The following is a 23,409-nucleotide window of genomic DNA, read 5'->3' as shown; positions in this document are numbered from 1 at the left end:
CAGCCTCTCTGGGCAGCCTGGGCCAGGCTCTGGCACCTCAAAGGAAACAAGTTTCTCCTCATGTTCAGATGGAACCTCCTGTGCTTCAGTCTGTGCCCATTGCCCCTCATCTGTCGTTGGGCACCACTGAACAGAGTCTGGTCCATCCTCTGACACCCCCCCTGGAGATATTTATAACCATTGATGAGATCCCCTCTCAGCTTCTCTTCTCCAGCTGAACAGCCCCAGCTCTCTGTGTCTCCTCATCAGAAAGATGCTCCAGACCCCTCATCCTCTTCACAGCTCTCCTCTGGACTCCCACCAGTAATTCCTTGTCCTTCTTAAACTGGGGAGCTATTCTGTAATTCTATATGTCTCTTGTTAAATATATCAAGCCACCGGCAATCTTCACATCTTGCTGGGCACGTGCCATTATTAAAGCACCTTGTAACCACTGTGACAAATCATTACCAGCTTTCTTAAACCCCTCCCATAGAAGTTTATTTTCAAGATTTTCAATAACGTGTGCCACCCTTAGAAGTTCTTGGGACACTTGCAAATCACGGAGCCATGCGATGGGACTAAATACACGTACCAAACTACCAGGAGGAGTAGAGATGAGGTTCACTGCTGCCAAGGTGCGGCGTGTTTGTGATCAATATGCTGCTGTATTGCTTCCCCAGCCAGATAAGTGAGATTTGGCTTTGTGGTTAGAGCATTTATATGAGAAGTCGCTTTTGAAACAGCTTTTTCAAGCTCTAATGTGGAGTAGTAATAATAGCAACAAGCACAGTTCTCATCCCAACTACCTGAGTGACAGGACAGTATGGAAGCCCCCCAAAAATTCTGAATTATACGCGTCGCATGGGACTGAAAGGAACGAACTGACAGCCGGCTCTGACTCTTGCTGTGATTTGGGTCAAGCCCTTTTAATCCTTTTAAATTATTCCCTCTTATCTGTAAAATCAGCTCCTCGGGCTGAATAATATTTGTAAAGCTCTTAGGAAGTAGCACGCGTCTCCCCAGGTTTATACGGCTGCTTTCTATCTTAGTTTACAACGTAGTATAGTGATATATAACAATAGTAATAACTATCATTATTTTGGGGGAAAATTGCTAGAATTTTTGCACATATTAATGGTCACTAATGCTGTTCCTGTCCGGGCGCAATGGCTGTGGGATGGTTCTGTCAGAGGCAAACTGAAATTAGATCCCAACAGATTTTTCAGAAGTTTTTGAGGGGGACGGTTTCCTTAGAAGGTGGGAAAAAAGTTTCTTTACGTGGTTTAGAAAATCTCCGTTAGTCAAAATGATGTTTTGCAGCAGCACAGCATCCCTGATCTGCTTCTTTCCAGCCTTTTCAGGATGTAGAAGAGTACAACCCATTCTAAATAATTACCAAAATAAACATCATTTCAGCCTCAATCACAGAATCGACTGGGTTGGAAAAGACCTCAGAGATCATCAAGTCCAACCCTTGGTCCAACTCCAGCCCATTGACTAGATCATGGCACTAAGTGCCATGTCCAATCTCAGTTTAAAAACCTCCAGGGCCGGTGAGTCCAGCACCTCCCTGGGCAGCCATTCCAATCCTGACCACTCTCTCTGCACAGAATTGCTTTCTAATCTCCAGCCTCAATTTCCCCTGGCAGAGTTGAAGCCCATGGCCCCTTGTCCTATTGCTGATGCCTGGGAGAAGAGCCCAATCCCCACCTGGCTAGAACTGCCCTTCAGGTAGTTCTAGAGAGTGCTGAGCTCACCTCTAAGCCTCCTCTTCTCCAGACTAAACAAGCCCAGCTCCCCCAGCCTCTCCCCATAGGTCTGGTGTTCAATATTTCACCCTCAATCTCACATAAGGTGAGAGCAAGGCGTTATCTCTGGATATCTCACTTAGAGCCCTCTCGTGAGCTGAAGATGGTTTTGATGGCATTTGTCTTGTTTTTTTTAACCCTCGGTGTTGCAGAATTAGTGCCGATCAGGTGTAAGATGTAATAGTAAAAATGCAGCAGGAACGATCCTGAAACAAGAGCAGAAATGCCGGTAATTCCTCAGCATTGTGAGAGCCGAGGAAAAAAGAAGTACACCAAATCCGTGACACATGTAGAAGTCTTCCAAGACTTGATTTTCAGAACAGGGTTAAAAACCAAAAGAATCAGGGCAGCTTTGGCTTCTGCAACAGGAAATCCATCTGAAGATTGAAATCATGAGTTACAATAGAAGGCAAAATTCTACTTATTCATGGTCTGAGGAATCCGTTCAAGATGTTATTTGGAGTTTGTTTTGAAAGATCTGGAAGTAAATAGGTATATTCTGCGTCAGATTTTGAAGTATTTCTCTTTTGTTTTCTGTCATGAGAATTAAGCTCAGTGAGAAGCCAGACTCAACCTACGCAGGCATCTGACCTTATCGAGAGCTGAAAATACTTTATGGTAACATTAACACACCAACTTTGGAGCAGGACCATGGAGGTTGTTAACCTTGCAGATTTCTTTTAGATTCTTAACGCAATGATGTATTTTTGTGGGTTGCGGCTTCATTTGTAACCATGAAAATGTGTTCTATAATATCAATATATTTTCTTACAGTTCATTTGGGGTCGAAGACTCTCGGCCAGTTCCTATAATTTGTTTCTCATGATGGATGGAAATAATTTTGAACTGGAATTATTCTTGGTCAAAATGTACATGGTCAGAAGGTTTGTCCATTCCCAACATTATAGACGGGTAATTTTGTGAAAGAGAAGACAAATTGCTGCCTCTTTGAACCAAGTGATCCAAATAGCTCCCTAAAATAATTTTATTGATTTTACATTAAAATAAATTGACAGTGCCGGAGCCTGAAATTTTTGCCCTCGTCACCTCGTGGGTATGATGAAAATATAGTGTATGGTGGGAATGAGCCTTGTGCTCTCCAAGCAACATTGTTCGTGGTTCAACCATCCCACTCTTTCCTATCCCCAAGATCTTTGTGAAGCTCCTGCGATAGGGGCTGGCGCTGTGATTTGAACAGTTTTATCAGTTCCCACCGCCCAGTGATAACAGCTGCTTTTTGATAACTATCAGCACGTGTTTGAACTGAATTAGCTTGTAGATAAGAGGTTTTCGGGCATCCTGTGCCGTCGTGTCCTCACAGGTGAATCGTCTGTTTCTGTAAAGATTATGCTTTAAAAGAAAATAGTAGCTGCCCTTTGTAAATGTTGCGTTTGAGGAGGAGGATGGTCTTGTTCGCCCTTCTTGAATCCTTAAATGTAAAATAGTATAAATCCCTTTCCTCTTAAAACTGACTGAATAACCATGAAAGTTAATTTATCTCAAAATTATTCCGCATTAAACTTCACGCTGTAAGTGTTGAAATCAATACTAAATTAGGCTACGAGCAGCTCGACAGCTCCTAATGTAGCCTGCTCTTGTATGATTCATGTCGAGGTGATAAATCTTGGTGGTCATTGCTAATACTGACCTTAAAAACGTGTTTCACTATCTCCAGCCAACAAAAAAAAAAGGTGCAAGTTGCTTTGATCTGAACATGCAGCTTTTTGCAGGGTAATGACTTGCTGGAGCTAATTACCCCACCGCTTATCCCAGGCATGAAGTCACTCGCTTGTGACCTTCCAAGGAGACATCACTGGTAGCTTGAGCATCTTTTCTTCCCGTCAAATTTAGATTGGATATTAGGAAATAATTCTTCCCCAAAGGGCTGTGGGGCATTGGAACAGGCTGCCCAGGGCAGTGGTGGAGTCACCATCCCTAGAAGGGTTGGACAGACGGAGATGAGGTTCCTGGGGACATGGGGGTAGTGCCAGAGTTGGGTTATGGTTGGACTCGATGATCCTGAGAGTCTCTTCCAACTGCAATGATTCCATGATTCTAAATTACTGCTTATTAAGAGGGATGGTCACAGTGAGTAGTGTTTAAATGACTCACCAGTAGCGATGGGTGCCTGCTTTGGTAGCGAGTGGATGTTACTATTTATTAGCACAAAGTAATTAGTTGTCTTTTCAGATTGGCTTTCAACAATCAAAATCCATGAAGGAGCAGACGTGACTGATCGGTTGGGTCTTTCCCATTCAAGGACTTTTGAGGCAGCACCTGTGGTTCTGGTCCTTATATTTCAATTTTATATAGTGTCTAAAACACGATATAAAGTGCTTGGCAGATGTTTTCATCTCTTGCATGGTATATCTCTGTCCATTGTGGTATATCTCTGTCCATTGCACATCCAAAAAGTCAAGAGGTTAAGACCCACCGACTGCGTCCGTGGCAGAATTTCCAGCTGAATGCTCTTTTTCAGTTTGAAATAAGAGTCAAAAGTATCCCTCTGTTAGAGTCTGACTCTTTCTATTGCTTTCAATATTTCTTTAGATAATTTTTCCTCTAGGGGGAACATTTAATGTGGTTTCTGCCTTTTGTGGGAGCTTTTACAAGGCTCTCATGTAAGTCATCTGCAGATGCGTTAAGTTCTCCACTGGGGCTGATCGTGGAGCTCTATGTTATATAAAAGCAATCGCTAGCTTAAGGCAAACCGTTATGGCAGTGCTTCAATTTATTTTAAAAATCAAGTTTAAGTTGCACATTCAGTAAAACCCAGGTAGAGGACAGATTTAAGTTGCATATGGACATATCGAAGCAGCCTTGCAGGCAGAATTAATTTCTTTCTCTCCAGATCTGGAAAAGTAAAGTCAGGTTTTACAAACCATCCCATGGATGTGACTTGTGTTTGACCTGAAGGAAAAAGTCACACGTTTGAGGTCTCTGTAGCGTATTAATCACTGTGCTCACTGGGTATCTGTTCCATAGGTGGGTATAATCTTGCATTGGAGTTGGCCAGAATCCACACAACCCTCATTCGTTCAGCGCCGAATCTGGATTAATATTCCCCATCTCTCATGACTTGAGGCTCAACACCAAGCTGGTCTTGGCCGTGTGGTTTCTATCTGGAACATGTGAGAACTTCTCTCCTAGCTAAACTTTTTGAGAGCTGGTAAAATCACCTGGAACCTGCTCTAACAGAAATTAACACCACAGAGATATATAAAGCCCAGGTCTTGATTGAGAGCAGTAAGAGTTGGGGACAAAATTACTTGACCACGGTCCTACCTGAGACCACCAGCTTGTTTTGTTCACCTCACAAGTGTCTGTCATATGACAGCAATTTTCAGCCTATCCCAAGCCAGATTAGATTTGACCTTCATCACTGATGAGTTGCCACCATGTCCAGATCTTCAATAACCATTTTTTTTAGTATTTACATACCAATGTCATAGGATTGCAGTTACGTTAGTTGGAAAGGACCTCTGGGAGTTGGTCTCATCTGCTTGAACCTCTGGACCAGAACCAAAGTGTGGCCAAGACCACAGGTCAGTTGTGGCTTCATCTCAGTGAGTCTTCAAAAATTCCAGAGATGGAGCCGTTCTGCACTGCTGTCCTATTGGAAAGCTTTTTCCCAGCCCCAGCTTTTGGCTGCTGTCCCTTATTATGTCACATGTATGATATATAAGAGACCAGGAGGCTTTGTTTAAGTCACTTATTATTTTTACTTGTGCAAATTTGAAGCCTACATGTGATGCAGCTCTTGCATCCATGTAAAACGCCATTGGGTGTGAAGCAGAATAACTAATCTGAGGACCATATTATGGCTTTCACACTTCTACCTATGGTTTTATCTTGTTATGGGCGACCTCTGTTTTAAATTATTCTGGTGTATTAAAATATACATCCCCTTTTTGTGCTACTAGGGTCAGGCTAGCCACAATGGAAGTGTGCATGGAGGGGTTGCATCAGTAAGTCTAACCAAAGATGTTACGGGCAGAACAGACCTGTTAATAAAAAGACATCACCCAGTCTTGTACCTCTTAGCAATTACATTGCACTTTTGATTAGTAAATCTTGAATGTTTTTTCAATAATTTAGTTTAAGGCATTTAGACGAGGTTCTTAGGGATGCGGTTTAGTGCTCGAGTTAGGTCATGATTGGACTCGATGATCCTGAGTGTCTCTTCCAACTGAAATGATTCTGATTCTGGTTAACTGGTAAAATTGTCTATTCAAAGAGGGCCTTTCTAACATGGCTTTATCTCTCAGTCTGGGCCTTTGTAGTGCATCAACCAACATTGTTCCCAGGATCCAAGAGCTAATAATTCAGCTTGAATTCCTACCGTTAGTTTTGCTCACTCGGGGTTGCGTCTGCTGGGTTGTTTCAGAGTATGGCCAGGGCTGGGAAAGCTCCATTTCCAACCTTGAGCTCTGGGTTTGAGCAAAAGCGACGACCATTGCTCTGGACGTCCTTGGGAACCAGCAGCTTCAGGTTGGAAGAGCCCAGAGGTGAGAAACCTGGCTGGAAAGGGGTCAAACCTTGTGTTTTCAGGGTCGGTTGGAGGGCACAGACCAACTGCTGTCTCTTCTGATCTTTCTGCGGCAAGCCGAAGAAAAGTAATAGTTTCTGACACATCTGCTGACAGGGACATGAACGGTCAATCCCACCTTCGTAAAGTCGCCTTTTTTGAGAATTATTTGTCCTTCCCAGCTATCAAAGGCATCCTCAGTTCCTGGCCTGCATGGGAAGAGCAGCCGGCAGTCAAGGGCCATGCAGATTATCTCCATGACCAACGTGAATCCATGGGGATCGGCTGCTCTAAGGGAGCAGAAGGGACATTCGGCCCCCGAGGTCACCCTGGGAGCCGGAATGGGTGCGAGGAGAGGTCGGCTTTGCCTCTGCACATTTTCTATATCTCTCTCGGGTTTTTCTGGTCATTAGTCTGATAAATGAGACTCTCGCCAAAGTGGAAAGAGAACCATACTCTCATTCTCGCATGCTGGAGATGCCCTGGCAAAAACAAATAAGAGAGGAATAAAAAGTAACCATTACTTTCTTCTTGGCCTTGGAGATTGACATCTCACCAGCAGGTCCGGTCCGTCTCATCATCCCAATTCCCTGGGCAGCTTTTGGATTAATCCCATCTCCGTAGATGTGGTATCTAATGCGCCGGTAGGGCTTTTATCCCCTTTCTCTTACTCCTGAATTAACACAAGATTTTCAGGTGATGGGAGAAACATCCACATCTTGTACGATTAAACCTTTTAAGGGACCTTTTCTGTCGTGGCATTTACAGCGTTCACCTTCACCCTGGGCTGTACAGGCGGTTTTCATTGAGTAGTCACTAGACTGGTAGAACCACTAAACTTCCCTGTAAGTTATTCTTTTTTTAATATCTTTTTCTTCTCATAGTCTTTATTTTTTTCCAAAGTTGGGAGTAAACAACATGTATCTGCTCCAGCTTCAGTTACAGGCCTTGACTGATTATTTTAATTACCAAAACAGCCTAGCCGGGCTCCTTCAGCAATAGTATTGTGCTCGTAAATCCTCATTTTGCCTCACATGGCTGAGCCCACACGGCTGGTGTCAGAAAACGGCCCCTCTTATCTTTCTGTCCAGAGGAGAAGCCATTTCGCTTCGGCCACCCTGCTGTTTGTTTAAAGCTTTAGCTGCACATTTCTCATTTGTAACCTCGTTAAGCTACAGCATCCGTGGCAGGAGAGCATGTCTGGGGTGCAGAGGCAGAGCTGGCCTTCTCCTTAACCCAGAGGTGCTTTCCAAAACCTAAGTGTGATAGAGCAACCACAGAAGGAACACTTCACCCAGCTTTTCTTTCCTTCCAGCTGCATTTCTTCCTGGGTGTTTCTTCAATTTTAAACGGGTGTTTTGATTTCGCTAGGGTTGTTTCTGTGATGAATGACCGTATCATAGAATCATTTTGGTTGGAAAAGATCCTCAAGCTCATCAAGTCCAACCACTAACCCAGCCCTGGCACTGCCCCATGTCCCTGAGAACCTCATGTCCGTCTGTCCAACCCTCCAGGGATGGTGACTCCAGCACTGCCCTGGGCAGCCTGTTCCAATGCCCCACAGCCCTTTGGGGAAGAAATTGGTCCCCACATCCAACCTCAACCTCCCCTGGAGCAACTTGAGGCCGTTTCCTCTGCTCCTGGCGCTTGTTCCTGGGGAGCAGAGCCCGACCCCCCTGGCTCCAAGCTCCTTTCAGGCAGTTCAGAGATCAGAAGGTCTCCCCTCAGCTCCTGTTCTCCAGCTGAACCCCCCAGGTCCCTGAGCTGCTCCTCATGAGATCTGGTCAAGGAGTAATGGCTTTAAACTGAAGCAGAGAAGATGTAGAGTAGATATAACGCAAAAATTCTTCCCCATGAGGGTGGTGAGACCCTGGCACAGGCTGCCCAGGGAAGCTGTGGATGCCCCATCCCTGGAAGTGTTCAAGGCCAGGTTGAATGGGGCTTAGGTCTAGTGGAAGGTGTCCCTGTCCATGGCAGGGGGGTTGGAACTAGATGGTCTTCAAGGTCCCTTGGAACCCAAATCATTCCATGATTCTATGATTTGCGATGTCCAGGAGGCTCTTAACATCCCCTTGTGAGTACGTACCAAGACAAAGCCTGTTGAACATCATTAAAGGAGACCCATATCGCTCCATCACCAACAACACTTCATGAGTTGCTTTCATAAATACCTTTTCATTAAGAAAATTTAATTACTTGCTTTTTCAAAGCACAGCAATGGTAGAGTTTGGGTTCTTGGTTGTGGCTTTTTTGGCTCTCTCTGCATCCGTTAGCTGAAGGTTGTATCTCTCTATCACAACAGCACTGGTATTTTCTCCCTTCCCTCTGCTTTGTGAATCCCAACTCCAGATTGTAGCAACTCAGTCTCATGCACCGCACTTTATAGACGGCTTCAAGAGAAGAAACTTGCCTGTGTTCTTGCCAGGCTCATTCAAAGTCACGTTCTCTTTTTTTTCCCCTTGCATTTGAAGCTTGGGCCCATTTCATTTAGGAAAAATAACTCTAATTTGTAGTTTTTCAAATGTTTTCCTAATCAGAAGTGCTGTTTGAGGAGAGCCATCGCATTTTAAATAATTGATGGCTACTTTATTGAGTTGTCAGCACTAATTCATCCGTCTTTTGAAGTGCTGGGCTGTTCAAAGGAGTAATCTTTTTACAACGTGCTCATTTTTTGAGGAAAAGTTCATTTTTATAATTACTTTTTCTTCTTTTTTCCGCTGTGGAATGTAATTGTGGAGGGGGAGGGCTGAAGTACCTTGAGCTCATGCCGGCTCTAAAATGCCTTTATTACCACTTTTTGCTGCTAATTTCTCTGCCTCCCTCCTTTTGCAGAGGTTTAATTATACCTGTTTTTAAAGTGCATTTTGAAATACGACACCTCGTTCTCACAGAGAACAAAAGAGAGATTAATCTATTGTTGAAAGGAAAAGTAAAGGAGCTTTCTCTATCCACATATATTTATTTTCTTTTTGGCAGGGGCTGCCCCTCCCTGACAAGCAGCATTTGGTGGGAGGGTTGCAGAGAACTAGCTGTGATTTTGAAGGAAGGGGCTTGTCAACAGGAGAATTAAAAAATGGAAAAGGGATGCTGCGATCAGAATATTCCTCCTTGCACGGTGGGTTTCCCCTCCACTGGCAGAACAAAAGGTTATTGCTGGGGTATATAAACTCTACTAGCAGTTTAAAGGTTAATTATGCTCTCAATTACACAGAATCACAGAACCCCAGAATGTCAGGGGTTGGAAGGGGCCTGGAAAGCTCATCCAGTGCAATCCCCCCATGGAGCAGGAACACCCAGATGAGGTTACACAGGAAGGTGTCCAGGCGGGTTGGAATGTCTGCAGAGAAGGAGACTCCACAACCTCCCTGGGCAGCCTGGGCCAGGCTCTGACACCCTCACCATGAAGAAGTTTCTTCTCAAATTTAAGTGGAACCTCCTGTGTTCCAGTTTGCACCCATTGCCCCTTGTCCTGTCACTGGTTATCACCAAGAAGAGCCTGGCTCCATCCTCCTGACACTCACCCTTTAGATATCTGTAAACATGAATGAGGTCCCCCTCAGTGTCCTCTTGTCCAGCTCCAGAGCCCCAGCTCCCTCAGCCTTTCCTCACACGGGAGATGCTCCACTCCCTTCAGCATCTTGGTTGCCCTGCGCTGGACTCTCTGCAGCAGTTCCCTGTCCTGCTGGAACTGAGGGGCCACAGCTGGACACAATATTCCAGGTGTGGTCTCCCCAGGGCAGAGCAGAGGGGCAGGAGAACCTCTCTGACCTACTGACCACCCCCTTCTAACCCACCCCAGGTCCCATTGGCTTCCTGGCCACAAGGGCCCAGTGCTGGCTCATGGTCATCCTGCTGTCCCCAGGACCCCCAGGTCCCTTTCCCCTACGCTGCTCTCTAATAGGTCATTGCCCAACTTACACTGGAACCTGGGGTTGTTCCTGCCCAGATTCAAGACTCTACACTCGCCCTTGTTATGTATAAATGTTTCCCCGCCCAGCTCTCCAGCCTGTCCAGGTCTCTGATGGCAGCACAGCTTCCAGTGTCACCACTCCTCCCAGCTTGGTGTCATCAGCAAACTTGCTGACAGTCACTCTATTCCCTCATCCAAATCGTTGATGAATGGAAGGCAGGAAATTCAAAGTTTCCCCCCTTGCAGCTAATATGTAAATAAGACCTTTGTATTTCAAAAAAATAAAATAAAATAATAGTTTTGCTCATGCACACAAAGCTGGCAGAAAAGGTTAAAAGCTTTTTAGTGCATGACCCACGTAGCAACACCATAAAGCTCTTGGTTGACGCCAGGTTCTGCAGCCCCAGTTTTGGTCATTATGGGCCTGATCCGGGGCTTGCTGGGGATTTTAAACCATTGGGATGGTCTTTAATTAAAATATTCAGGGACCTTGAGTCTCTGTAAACTGCTACGTGGAGTAAAAATAGAGTAAAGTGATACAACTCTGCGGGAGAGCCCTGCCCCAGGCTGTGTGCTATTTTAATTAATTAGGTGCTGATTACAGCTGCTGGAAAAGGTAAAGACAAGAGAGATTTGGATAGAATTGAATTTGTGAAGGTGTTATCCTAGATTCCCATCTGGACTGACCTTGAAGTCGATGGAGTTACACCAGATTTCTTCCAGCGCAAGTGAGATCTATCCCATTAGCTCTAAATAATGTCTGTAGTCAGTCATTTTAAACATTAAAGGACAGAAAAATAGATGGTCATTCAGCTGCATCCGATTCCTGTGTGCATGAATAGCAGCAGCCTACTAACGTCTTGAGTCACGTACAATTAAAAGAAAAACAAGCTTGGAAACGAAGCAAACCAAACATTCAGCCCTCCCAAGGAGCTCCAAGGCACTTCTAGCAGAAGCCACTGAGATTTCGACGCGTAATCGTATTTATTCTCATTTAAGGGTTGTCTCAGAAACTGTATTAAGGGCGGGTTGGTGACAGCTTGAACACCCCTCTTTGGTATTAACGTGGCATTTCATATTTAACTCCTGTTCTGTTGTTTTCCATGGCACTTTATCACCACTTTGAAATAGTGAAGACGACCCGTTTGCCCATTTTCCTACAAGTATTAACTGCAAAAATGTACACGAGCTGGTGCATTAAAGTTCTTATCCAGGTGCTAGTTGAATCATCCATCTGAAAATAAAACTCTACGTGTTTCGGGTCTTCCTAGGGTTACTTGAAGAACTATTTCCCGTTGTTTAAGAAGAAACGCTTTGGTTTCACATCAGGGAATGGTTTTGGGTCTCCATGGGTGGTGTAAGAAAATGGTGCTGTGGTGTAATAGCTGCATTCGCAGACTTGTAGGGATGCGTGGTTGGGAGAAATACATGGAAAACTCTTCCTAGATCAGCAAAGGTGATCTCCTTGTAGAAATGGTCTCAAAATGAAGCTCCATTTGGGAGGTGGCTCTTGTGCCCTCATTCGCTTCTCCATTTAAAGCCCATTTGCAGCCAACATTGGCCATTTATTTTGCGCCTTGGACACCTGCTGGGTTAAAAGCAACGTTTGGACATTCAGATTCGCCTCTTTTAATATTGGTGGATATTTGTGGATTTTGATTTCATTCCTAGTGCTTCCTGATGAATTTGTGTAGAGGATGCGCTTGTTTTCTGGTTGGTAAAGCCAAAGTGTGGAACGAGCACAACCTGTGGGAGTGTGTGTGTAGGAGCATCATCCAGATTCCACCTCCAGTGCTCAGTCTGAACTCTAGGAGCAAGTAAAATAATACTTCTTATATCGGAAGAACTTGAGGAGTTGCCACATGCTTTAGAAAGATGAATTCTCTTGGTTCTGCAGATAAAAGAGTTTAAATGACAATAGGAGTCCGGGTGTTTGGTGGGTTCCTTAAAGAGTTAACCAAAAGTTTGTCAGAGTGACCAACAGTCCATGGCTTCCTAGTTATCGTTGCCTCTTCAAATTGGTGGACCACGCTACGTTTAAGAATCGTCCCTGCTTAGAGCAACATCTAATTCTTCTGGCCATGATGATGGTTTTTAGCCCTTCCTATGAACCATCTGCCAAAAGCCACTGGAAGGAACAAGAAATAGGACTTAGAGCAATCACTGCACCACAAAGCAGAGACTATAATCTGAACTATCAAAAGAAAGGAGGAGAATAGAGAAGAGATGAAGATTAAGCAGCTGATGCTCTGAAAATAAGAACCTGCTGTTAGATCAGGGAGGAATGTCCATGACAAATGGACTCAGGCAAATGGGATCTACTCGCTGTTGAGTGTAAACCAACAAATAGCCGGAGGGTGTCAGGGCTTACTTGGGTTTTTAGGTTCTTAAAAATAATTTGGCAACACTTGCCTGGTTTGTCAAGCCAACAGAATCACTTAATTGAATTGTCTGTCTGTGTATAAATGCATATTGATGTTTCTATATCGCAGCCTCAGACCGATAATACGGGCTGAGCGTCTCTTAATTGCATTTGACGTTACATTCCACAGCTGGGCTGAAGAGCAACCGGAAAAGCTGCTTTCCATCAAGTCACATTTCAGGTGAAGGGGAACAAGTAGTTTTTACATTAATAGTTCACCAGGACCATAGTGCTGGAGATACAGAGAAGAGCTGGTGGAAGTTTTGAAAATGTTGGTTTGACAGTGAGCTAATGCAAAGAGTTTCACCTGGGAGCCGAGATGCTCAGGCAGGTGTGTTTGGGTGTCTGGAAAGATATTAACTTCAAAAATAAACTCCACTTTTGATATAACGGGAATGAGAGCTCCTGAACATTAAACTAGCTTTGAAGCGAGGAAGGTGTTTAGAATCATAGAATCATTTCAGTTGGAAGAGACCCTCAAGATCATCGAGTCCAACCATAACCCAACTCTGGCACCAAACCATGTCCCTAACAACCTTGTCCAAATGCCTTTTAAACCCCTCCAGGGATGGTGACTCCAGCACTGCCCTGGACAGCCTGTTCCAATGCCCCACAGCCCTTTGAGGAACAAATTGTTCCTAATATCCAACTAAACCTCCCCTGGTCAACTTGAGGCCATTTCCTCTCGTCCTATCACTTGCTACTTGGGAGAAGAGACCAACACCTTCCATGATACAACCGGCCCCTTCACTTCTGTTTTGCTGGACATTGGTCTTAGCCTGACATGTTTTCATCAGCATTAAAAAATAAAAAAAGAAAGAAATTGCCCTTATGGAGCCAAGAAAACAAAATCCCGTGATAATCTGCAGCTTAAGTCAGTGTTCCAACTCCTCTACACATAAATCAGAAGGGAGAAGTTTTGGGCAGGGCTCAGACAATGGTGCCAGATCTGCAGCAGCACAAAGACTTCAAAAAATGTTCTAAATTACGTATATCTATATGTTTTATCTTATTTATTTCTTTATGGCAACTTGAGCTTGAGCCCCAAGGCCCTGGGCTGTGGGGGGTGGAGGAGGGAAGAGGGGACGTGTGTGGCGATGGTGTGGGCTGGTTGTCATTGGAGTAGATATGAGGGTTTGAACCCCCTTGAGATCCTCTTTTCCAAATATTGGATGGTGGGTGGTTCATCCCGACGTAACCCCCTCCCTTCTGTGCCACGTGCCTTTACCAGGGCTATTCCTTCAATCCCTCTCAATATTTTCACATGGGTACCAGCTTGGCTTTTTCCTTTTAAAGTGCTTTTCCCCCCTGTATCGTTTGGCACCGATCCATATGTAGGTAATGAGAGAGGTTGTTTTTCCACTGATGAGGAAAATGATTTTAAATGTTTTTCTTCTAACAGGTTAGCAAGTGTTGAAATTGATGTAATGAAATAATGACAGGGGAGCATCTCACCGTGAGTTTACTGACGTTGGGAAAAACAAGCTGCTTGACAGGCTTCAGGTTTTGCTTCTGGGTTTATCCCCTTGCTCTTTTGCTTTGTTTTTAATAATCAAACAGCTCTTGAAGGCGTAGGGTGGCCTCAAGGAAATAATCGTTAGGTCCAGTCTATCTCCACCAGCCAAAACCACCAACCTCAGCTCCTGGCACCACATCTGTATTTGACCCCTTGCTTTTGCAGGAGGTGGAACATCATTGCCTCTTCCTTTTTTTGTCCCCAAAACCCCAGTGACTGTTTAAAAATTGTAGCCATGCCATAATTCAAGGTTATTTATAGATTATTCCTTACTTGCCGCCTTCGGGTGCGTCATTTCTTGCAGGCGTGGTGGTAGCACAAGGGTCCAAGAGAGGTTTGAATGAAGGTGGGGATGACCTGGTTGGCCCATGGAGGATGTTCCATGCATAATAAAGTATCAAAAGCCTGAAATAATCACACTGAAGATAGATAAATGACATATTCAAGTTTAATGGTGATACCAGAGGAGGACACAACACAAAAGAGGGCAGCGGTGTGGTGGCCGGGATGGAGCAGAGCGTGTCCGACCAAGGACGGCGTTCAGTTCCCATCCCAACCATTGATGGTTTGGGGATTTCTTGCATCTGATTCAAAGAGTTGACTTTGGGTTGCTAGGGAAAAAAGAGCTGGTTTGATTTGGGTTGGTATTTTGACTGTGGCTTCAGGGAGCGGGTCAGCATAGACAAGACATAACGCAGGAAAAGAAAGTTGTGGTATGAATTTGTGGAACTATCCTTTAAATCTTCACTTTGGGAGATTTTGATCCACAGGGAGGAATAGAGGAAAAGTTCCAGAGGGGGATCTGGAAAGGTGCAGAATTTGGGAGCTGACAGCCTTTTGCAGGTGAACTTTCCTTGAGAACATTCAGAATGTGCCATGACCCGTCCAAGGGCTTTTCCTGCCTCATTTTACACCTTTACATCAGATGACATTAAGTCCACAACTTCTTGCTGGGCCCATATCCTTGCACTAATTAAACATAAAGATCATTTATTATGAGCTTTAGTTCATCCCCTTAATTTATTTTAATTGCGTAATAAAGCATGATTGGTCCATTTTTAAGCACCTTTATGATGAAAAAATTAGCAGCCAAGTCACAATTTGAAGTATTTTCACTTTTGTGATCCCTTCTTTTCAATAGGGTAACTGTCCATATCTCAGCTTTCCCATCGGTTTATGGTCACGTGAAACCTCCAGCATCCTTCCTGGTTTATTTTTATATACCACACTCTTAGGAAATGAAAATAAAAGGAGCAGAGAAAACTTGAATACTGTGATTGCTTTTTCAATCCATTTTAGAGACCTGCCGTAGGAACCAAATGCAAGAGCATTTAAAAATATGTTTATGTTGACGACTTATAGCAGGAAAATGCTCATTTTTTGTTCTTTTCTGCTGTCTTCTAACATGGATATCCTTGGTGCAGCAAATCATTAAATGGAGGGTGGGAATTTTTAGGTAAAGCTGGTGGAAATTGGTCAATAAAAGCATGCGTTATGCTGACCCTTTGGGGACCTTTTCCGTATTTTGCTGTAAATGGATTAGCACCATTTTTCTTGGGTGACTTTTATAAACTGTTTCTTGGCGAGATATGTGGGGTCACAACACAGGGCGAAACCCTCGCTTGCTTTATTCAGTTTTCTCCGCGATTGCTCCCTGGATTTGCCTGAGCTAAGGAGGTCCATGGAGGCGAATATCAGGATTTGTCCCGTTTCCAGCATTCTCAAGCAGCTTTGTGTCTCGCCATTGGGAAATGGGAAGGGCCGTGTGTGTTGATGGTGGCCACAGGGCAACACGGCTCCTGGAACGGAGAGGAGAAGCTTGAAGATCGTGGTTTCAGGTTGGGGGAGAAATTAGACGGGACCATATATTTGTGTAAGTGCCCAAATGCGGTTCAGTTCATGATGTTGCCATTCAGGTCTTCCCTATGAGAAGGAAATTCTAGGGATGGCTCAAAAACCTTCTTGTTGAAGGTTACCCCAGTATATATATATACATATATTTTAAGCAAAATTAACCCTTCCAGTGCCATAAGTAACATCTGCTTTTAGGGGGTTATTATAATCTAAAAAACCCACTGACAGAGTGTGCTGGGGATGCTTGGGGCCGGGTGCTGATACCCTGGGCAAGCAGGGACAGGGAAGATGCAGCTTTTCAACTCTAAATTGATGGATATTGGGACAGCTTAAGGCTCAAATGATTGAAAATCCACAGCTCAGGACTAAGGTGTGTTGGCAGATGAAGGTGGATGAGTCTGGTAGTACATGCCAAGCAAGGGTTTGCCCAAAGCACATCTATAAGTAGTATTTTCATGAGCATTTGCATCCACATTCATTTAACGCAGGGATAATGAGATTTCTCTGTCTTATATACATCCTTCACATTTAAGTCAAGCATGCCAGCAAAAGAAGATCGACAATGTTGATGTGGCTCCGATTTAGGTAACCACAGAATGGCAGAGGTGGGTTCTCAGAATTGTCTTGTTCAGAATGATTATTATTTAATGTGTTTATTAACATGTTGATGAAATTTAGGTGCAGCTGTTAGAAAACACTCATTTTGTGAAACTGTTAATGTTGGGTTTGTGTGAGACGAGATAATGTTTTGTTTTCAGTTCTTCCGATTTCATTAGAAACAAACTATTAAAAAAAAAAAGCATCTGATGCAGGTTCTGTTTGCGTTTCCCAAGAGTGTTTGTTGCTCTGCTACGTGCTTCAAATAATCATGGAATCACAGAATAAGGGGTTGGAAGGGACCACAAGGATCATCTGGTTCAACCTTTCCTGGACCCAAAAGCACTTTCTGGCTTCTTGCAGAAGATTAGACATGGCTGAGAAGCTGACTGAGAGCTGTAGTTGTATCACACTGATGCTTATAGAATTGTAGAATATTTTAGTTGCAAAGTCCTTTAAGATCATCAAGTCCAACCATTAACCCACCCCTGGCACTGCCCCATGTCCTGACAACCTCATCTCCATCTGTCCAACCCTCCAGGGATGGTGACTCCAGCACTGCCCTGGGCAGCCTGTTCCAATGCCCCACAGCCCTTTGGGGAAGAAATTGTTCCCCAGATCCAACCTCAACCTCCCCTGGTGCAACTTGAGGCCGTTTCCTCTGCTCCTGGCGCTTGTTCCTGGGGAGCAGAGCCCGACCCCCCTGGCTCCAAGCTCCTTTCAGGCAGTTCAGAGATCAGAAGGTCTCCCCTCAGCTCCTGTTCTCCAGCTGAACTTGTCCCTCAGCTGCTCCTTACAGGACTTGTTCTCTAGACCTTCATGGATTCTTCTCCTCCTTTATTAATCTTTTAGAAAGCGTAGCTGACCAGAGGTGCTTCCTGAAGCAGTAATTTAGTATTTAGGGATGTGGAGCATCTTTCAGATGAGGAGAGACTGAGAGAGCTGGGGCTGTTCAGCTGGAGAAGAGAAGCTGAGAGGGGATCTCATCAATGGTTATAAATATCTCAGGGTGGGTGTCAGAGGATGGACCAGACTCTGTTCAGTGGTGCCCAACGACAGGATGAGGGGCAACGGGCACAGACTGAAGCACAGGAGGGTCCATCTGAACATGAGGAGAAACTTCTTTCCTTTGAGGTGCCAGAGCCTGGCCCAGGCTGCCCAGAGAGGCTGTGGAGTCTCCTTCTCTGAGACATTCAAACCCACCTGGACACCTTCCTGTGTGATCTGCTCTGGTGACCCTGCGTTAGCAGGTGGGTTGGACTGGATGATCTCCAGAGGTCCCTTCCAACCCCAACCAGCCTGTGATTCTGTGATCCTTGTGCTACTTGCTTCAATTCACCATTGGCCATCAAGATGCTGAATTAACACATGGTGTAGGCGTTCCCAGGCTGTCAAACTGGCGTGATGGAATAGTATTTTACCTTGCTGTGTGGGCCAGCATCTTCACTGCAGAATGGCAATCAGGAGCGTCTTTGTATCCCATGCGATCAGTGATTTTTGAGAGCAGAAGTCTGCAATAGAAGATTTCATTCCCATTGCTACACGAGCCTAAATCCACCAGTTTTTGGTTTCTCTTGACACAGAAGTTGCAAAATTTGCCATTTTAGGTGTGGGGCTGGTTTCTTGAGAAACAGCTTGGCCTGGCTGCTCTCAGAGCTGGACATTTCAGGAACATTTCCTCCCCTTTTCATCACGGTGCTCTGTGGCAATAGGCAGTGATGCTGCTGGAAGAAGAAACCTTGTGAATACAGAATCACAGAATCCCAGAATGTCAGGGGTTGGAAGGGCCCTGGAAAGCTCATCCAGTGCAATCCCCCCATGGAGCAGGAACACCCAGCTGAGGTTCCACAGGAAGGTGTCCAGGGGGTTGGAATGTCTGCAGAGAAGGAGACTCCACAACCCCCCTGGGCAGCCTGGGCCAGGCTCTGCCACCCTCACCGGGAACAAGTTTCTTCTCAAATTTAAGCGGAACCTTTTGTGTTCCAGTTTGTACCCATTACCCCTTGTCCTACCATTGGTTGTCACCCAGAAGAGCCTGGCTCCATGCGACTTGACCCTGTGTTTCAGTAACACATCTCACCTTTTAAGCACTTAACATTTAAAACAACTCTTTGCTCTCTGAAAATTCCCATATTTTTTGCTTAGTTGGCAGTAGCATAATCTCTGATTGCTTCTTGCCCTCTACAAACTCCAAATGGGACAACTGTCCCATTTCTTCAACACTTCCATTGCCTCAGCACATCTGATGCATGTTTCCCATAACGCTCACCCATGTTTTTTTCTAGGTAAGAAAAAAATGTTTCCTCTGCATAAGAATGAAACAAAAAAAACCCCAAGCAAACAGGAACTGAGTAGTAGCCTGGTAGTAACTAATCTACTTTATTTTGCTCCTTCTCCGTGGAACTGAATCAAACCGGCTGCCATTAATTGCAGCAACATCTTGATGTCAAAGACAAATTTCTCCGCCACTCTCTTTGCATTTCAAGAGCTTTTCTTAGAGGCAGAAGGACGGCACGAGCGACCGTGAGTGCCACCTGGCTTCCCGATAAAGCTCGAGTCTCATCTGGTTCACTTGTCGGCAAGATTACTCCTCTTAGCAGCAACGGCACTGCCAGAGAGATCTTGCAAATATGACAACATTCAAGAGACAAATTATCTCCATTCAGAGTTAATTTCTGTTTCCCAGCAGGGCTCCGCTGTGGCCCTGCTGGGTTTGGAAATGCTGCTGTTTGGTTAATAGATGAATGTTTTGTGGCTGACTCGATCTGCGCTCTGCTGGTGCCAAGTTTGGCTTCCTCTGCTCCCTTCGCCTTCCCACTCGCAGCCAACATTGCGAGGCCTAAATGGATTTATTCACAGGACAATAACTTGACTGTCATTAGCACGGGGGAAAATAATGTATGAGCAAGCGATAAAACAAAATGCTCATTCTCTGCCATCCATAAGTGCCTGAGAGGTCTCTGAAAGATGTGCTGTAGGGAGCCATCTGCTCGGAAGGGGAGATGGGACTGTCAGGAAATGATGCACAAGTGAAGATGGGAAAGGAAGATCTATAGTATCATCCAGACCATTTGCTGAGTGGGGCTGCTCATTACAGCTCTGGCTGGGGATTGAACAACGACGTCTCTGCCGTTATTCGACGCCTCTCGTAACGAGCTGACCCAGTGGGTCTTTCATTTCACAATTTGATGGTTTTTTCCTTCTAGGATGTGATTTGAGGGGAAAATACAACCTTTTCACGCTGCCCTTCCGCTGCATTTTGGAAGCGGGATTTTTGCGGTAGTGCAGGGTTTTGCGTTTCTTTGCTACGACAGAAATCCTGAGCTACGAGCAGATGGTTGCTAAACCACTGAGGAGCTCATTTAGTTCTTTTTGCTCCTTGCAGGCAGCTCGGAAGGGTGGAAATATTCATCATATAGCGTGGGAAACTGTGAAGCGCAACACAATACTTGTTTGCTTTGAGTTTGGTTTATTGGATTAACATAGGGGTCTGTAGGCAAATCCTGGTGAAGTATAGTTGGGGTCTTGTCACCTGGATATTGTGGCTGTGAAAGGGGGACAGGACAAAGTTGGGTGAAGTGGGGGTTCCCCTGACACGTAATTCAGGGTTTATCGATAGGAACGTTCCTCAATGACATTTCATTTTACAGTGCTGGGCAAACAGTGCAGCTGCCTCCTACCACAAGTATTTATTGCAGAGCTTGGCCCCCATCCAGACCTTGGTTCATGTTGAAAGCTCTGTGAGAGCTTTTCTTTTTCCATCCCTCTCTATGTGAATGAGATAAGTTGCTTTGCTGTGCCCCATCTATGAGGTTCTCCATATATGTCCAAGTGATCCCATTCCCGCGCTGTTTTAAACTGGTGTGGCCGACCTTTCCTACTGGAGATGGTCAGTCTGAAAGGGAAAATACCCTGCAGGCTAATGGCATTTTCCAAATTCATCGCTGCTTCCCAGAAAGTGTGGTACATGTACACAGCTTTCTTGCTTCCCATCCTCCCACCATGGCTCACACTTGGGAGCATCCTACTTCAGAAATGGTCCCACGGTTGGACCCATCATCAGGTGGGGGCTGAGTCAAGAAGAGGCAAAGTAGCTTTATTCAAGCAGGAGAAAATAGTGGTTTGATACTGGTTAGATCTTGCACCCAGCCCACGAATCTCATGGTAATTGCTGCTTCTCTTTGCAAGAATCAAAGGCTGGTGGTGTCTGTTCTCCCGTCTTCTGAGCAGAAGAGTTTGGCAGACCTGAATCTCCAGGGGTTTTAAGTGGTCACTGGGTTTTGATTAATGCAACGTTAATACAAGCTGTCGGATACTTGGAGCGAGCTGCTCACCATCTCCATGCATGAGGAATTTCAAATAATCCTTTGCGGACATCCAGGGACAGAACTGTGATCTCCTTCGTCTTTGATGTGTAGAACACAAGGCTTAATTTATGGAATAAATCAGAAGTGATACCGTCATGTGCAATGTATGAGTTTTCTCCTCTCTTTGCTTTTTGGACAGAGCACTTAACTCTACGGATTCCCCGTTGGGCTGGTGCTGGACCCCAATACTGTGCAAGGACACCCTGAGTTGCCCTTAAATTGGTCACCTTGAACCCTGCTCATGCCACAAGAGTAAATGCAGAAAAGTGAACAAACAGAATAACTGAAACTATAGAACTTTTGATTCCTCTGCTTCCTTCGGCAGGAGAAGAGACAGTTTATCTTGTTGTAGTTTCCAACTTAGGAAGCTCTACATAATACCATGGGTTTCATAAAATGAAAATTTCACTAGACTAAGGATATTAGGATCTATTTGTGCGTGTAGTCGTGTATGTGTGTTAATTTTTACCTTTACATCGTACTTGGGAGGAGGAGCCGGGGAAACTGTTCCGAGAAGACCTCAGCACTACTAAGGTTGTGTCTGGAGGTGGTTGGAAGGCGTTTTCTTGCTGACTTGTATCGTGATTTCTCCATACCAGCAATATATTTGTTCAAAATCCTTTGGAAGCGAAGGAAATTAGGGCTGAGGAGTCCAGTGTCTCTCTTGTCCTGGAGAGTCAGGGCATTGGCAAGAAGGCATCCAAGTTCAAGTCCTTCTGCTGACCAAATGGTCTAGGAGGAATATTTATCTCCTTTCTATTGGTTTCCTAACCGTTGAGACAGGCAGAGATCAGTTTCCTCTATAAATAGCATTTCAGCAAAGGTCTGTTCTAATAGAAATGTGGAAGAAGTCTTGATTTTGCCCATTCTATTGGGCGCAACCTAAATTAGAAACATCAGAAGTTGCTGTGAAACCAAATCGTCCTCTGGCCATCTCTGGCCTCTTGTGTGCATTGAGATGTAAATTCCCCTTATATGTGTGTGCATATACACACATATATATATATATTATTTTTTTTCCTTTAAAATTAAGATGAAAATCAGCTTTGCAGAATCTAATAGCTCCAACTTAAGGGCAGCTCTCTGGGAGCTGGTGGTTGTTGATGTGGTCCATCAATCATTGCTGTCAACATTCACGTCCAGCCCTCCGCGCACAAAATTACATTGCGTTTGGCAACAAGTTCTCAACAAAACCAACATACTAAGGGTTTTAGCAAAAATAACATCCACAGAAAGCAATACGTTAAATTAACTGCCAAGTTTAATGTACTTTTGGATGTTTCAATAGGCATTGAATCAATTGCGTGGAGCTGGCTGGACCCTCATGTAGGACCTTTGCACTCTCGTCATGTTTCCCAGGGATTGCTTTGGAAAATTGTTTTTAATCACATTAATTACAGTTGAGTTAATGAAGAGTGAGACAGAAATGGGAGGTTTGAGTGACCTGTGTCATTCAGGGTGTTATATTGGGTGTTATATTGGGTGTTACCTTCTAGAAAGCCACTGGTGACATTGGCCTTGTCACTCTATGTTGTCATTGAGCCCTGAAAGTGAGGTTTTGGGACACTTGTTCCAAAATCGGACAATTTGCCTTGTAATTCCAGTGAAATGGCCTCTTTCTGATCCCAGAAGCTCATGCTGGGTTTGCTCTTAGAGCTCAGTCTAGGAGAATTAAGCCATTACATGTCGCTCCTGTATTTATTTGGCCATTTTCTTTCTAGTGATCTGTTGCATTTTCATTAATTCTCGTTGAATTTAGATCCTATTTACAGCCCTTGCATTGGTGTCCACATGCACGGAATAAATCCGGGGGTACAACATCATCTTCTTTTGGGCGTTCAGCCATTCTCCACCTATTTTTTCCAATTGCTTTTGTTTCTGCATCAACCAGCTGCCCTTGTTGTGGTCGCTGTGTCTTTCCAGGAGCATCTCTCTTCCATATGGAACACGTTTGCCCTCTCTCTAGCAAGATATTTATAATAAGTAAGTATATTTTAACTGATGGGCCTCCAAGACTGAAGAAAATAGACCTTGCAGCACATAGAGTATTCATAAAAATCATACAGATGGGTCTTATTCTTCAACTTGGGCTAGCCATATGAAAACATTTATTAAAAACTAGGTTCATTCTGCTTCCAAAATTGATGGGCTGCTTCTGAGCATCATTAATTTCATTGTCCACGTCCCATTTGTATGGTGTTGCAGCTGCTAATGGTGTTCTGGAGCAGATATTACAAAGGAGAAAGAAACCTGCCACTCAGCACAGGGGAAATAAATCGTCACCGTGGCGCGAGTTTACCTATAATTGGGTGAGTTGTGTAAAAATCCGAAGAAGAGCCACTTCTGGGAATATTCAGGGGGGGCTGAAAATGTCAGGGACGAGCTTTTCAGTTCCCGCAGTACAAACTGTGCTCGAAATAACTGG

At 44.5% G+C, this 23,409-nt stretch overlaps 1 protein-coding gene across 1 annotated transcript in view; it reads left to right on the top strand.

The window, feature by feature from the left end:
* The window catches only part of EXOC4 (exocyst complex component 4), a 422,037-nt gene that overhangs the window by 306,168 nt on the left and 92,460 nt on the right, over window positions 1-23,409 (top strand). The window lies entirely within an intron of this gene.

Source organism: Streptopelia decaocto, assembly GCF_964273445.1.
Source record: "Streptopelia decaocto genome assembly, chromosome: 1".
NCBI classification, from domain to species: domain Eukaryota; kingdom Metazoa; phylum Chordata; class Aves; order Columbiformes; family Columbidae; genus Streptopelia; species Streptopelia decaocto.
The sequence above is the reverse complement of the archived record's forward strand: the minus strand, read 5'-3'. Positions and strand labels throughout refer to the sequence as shown.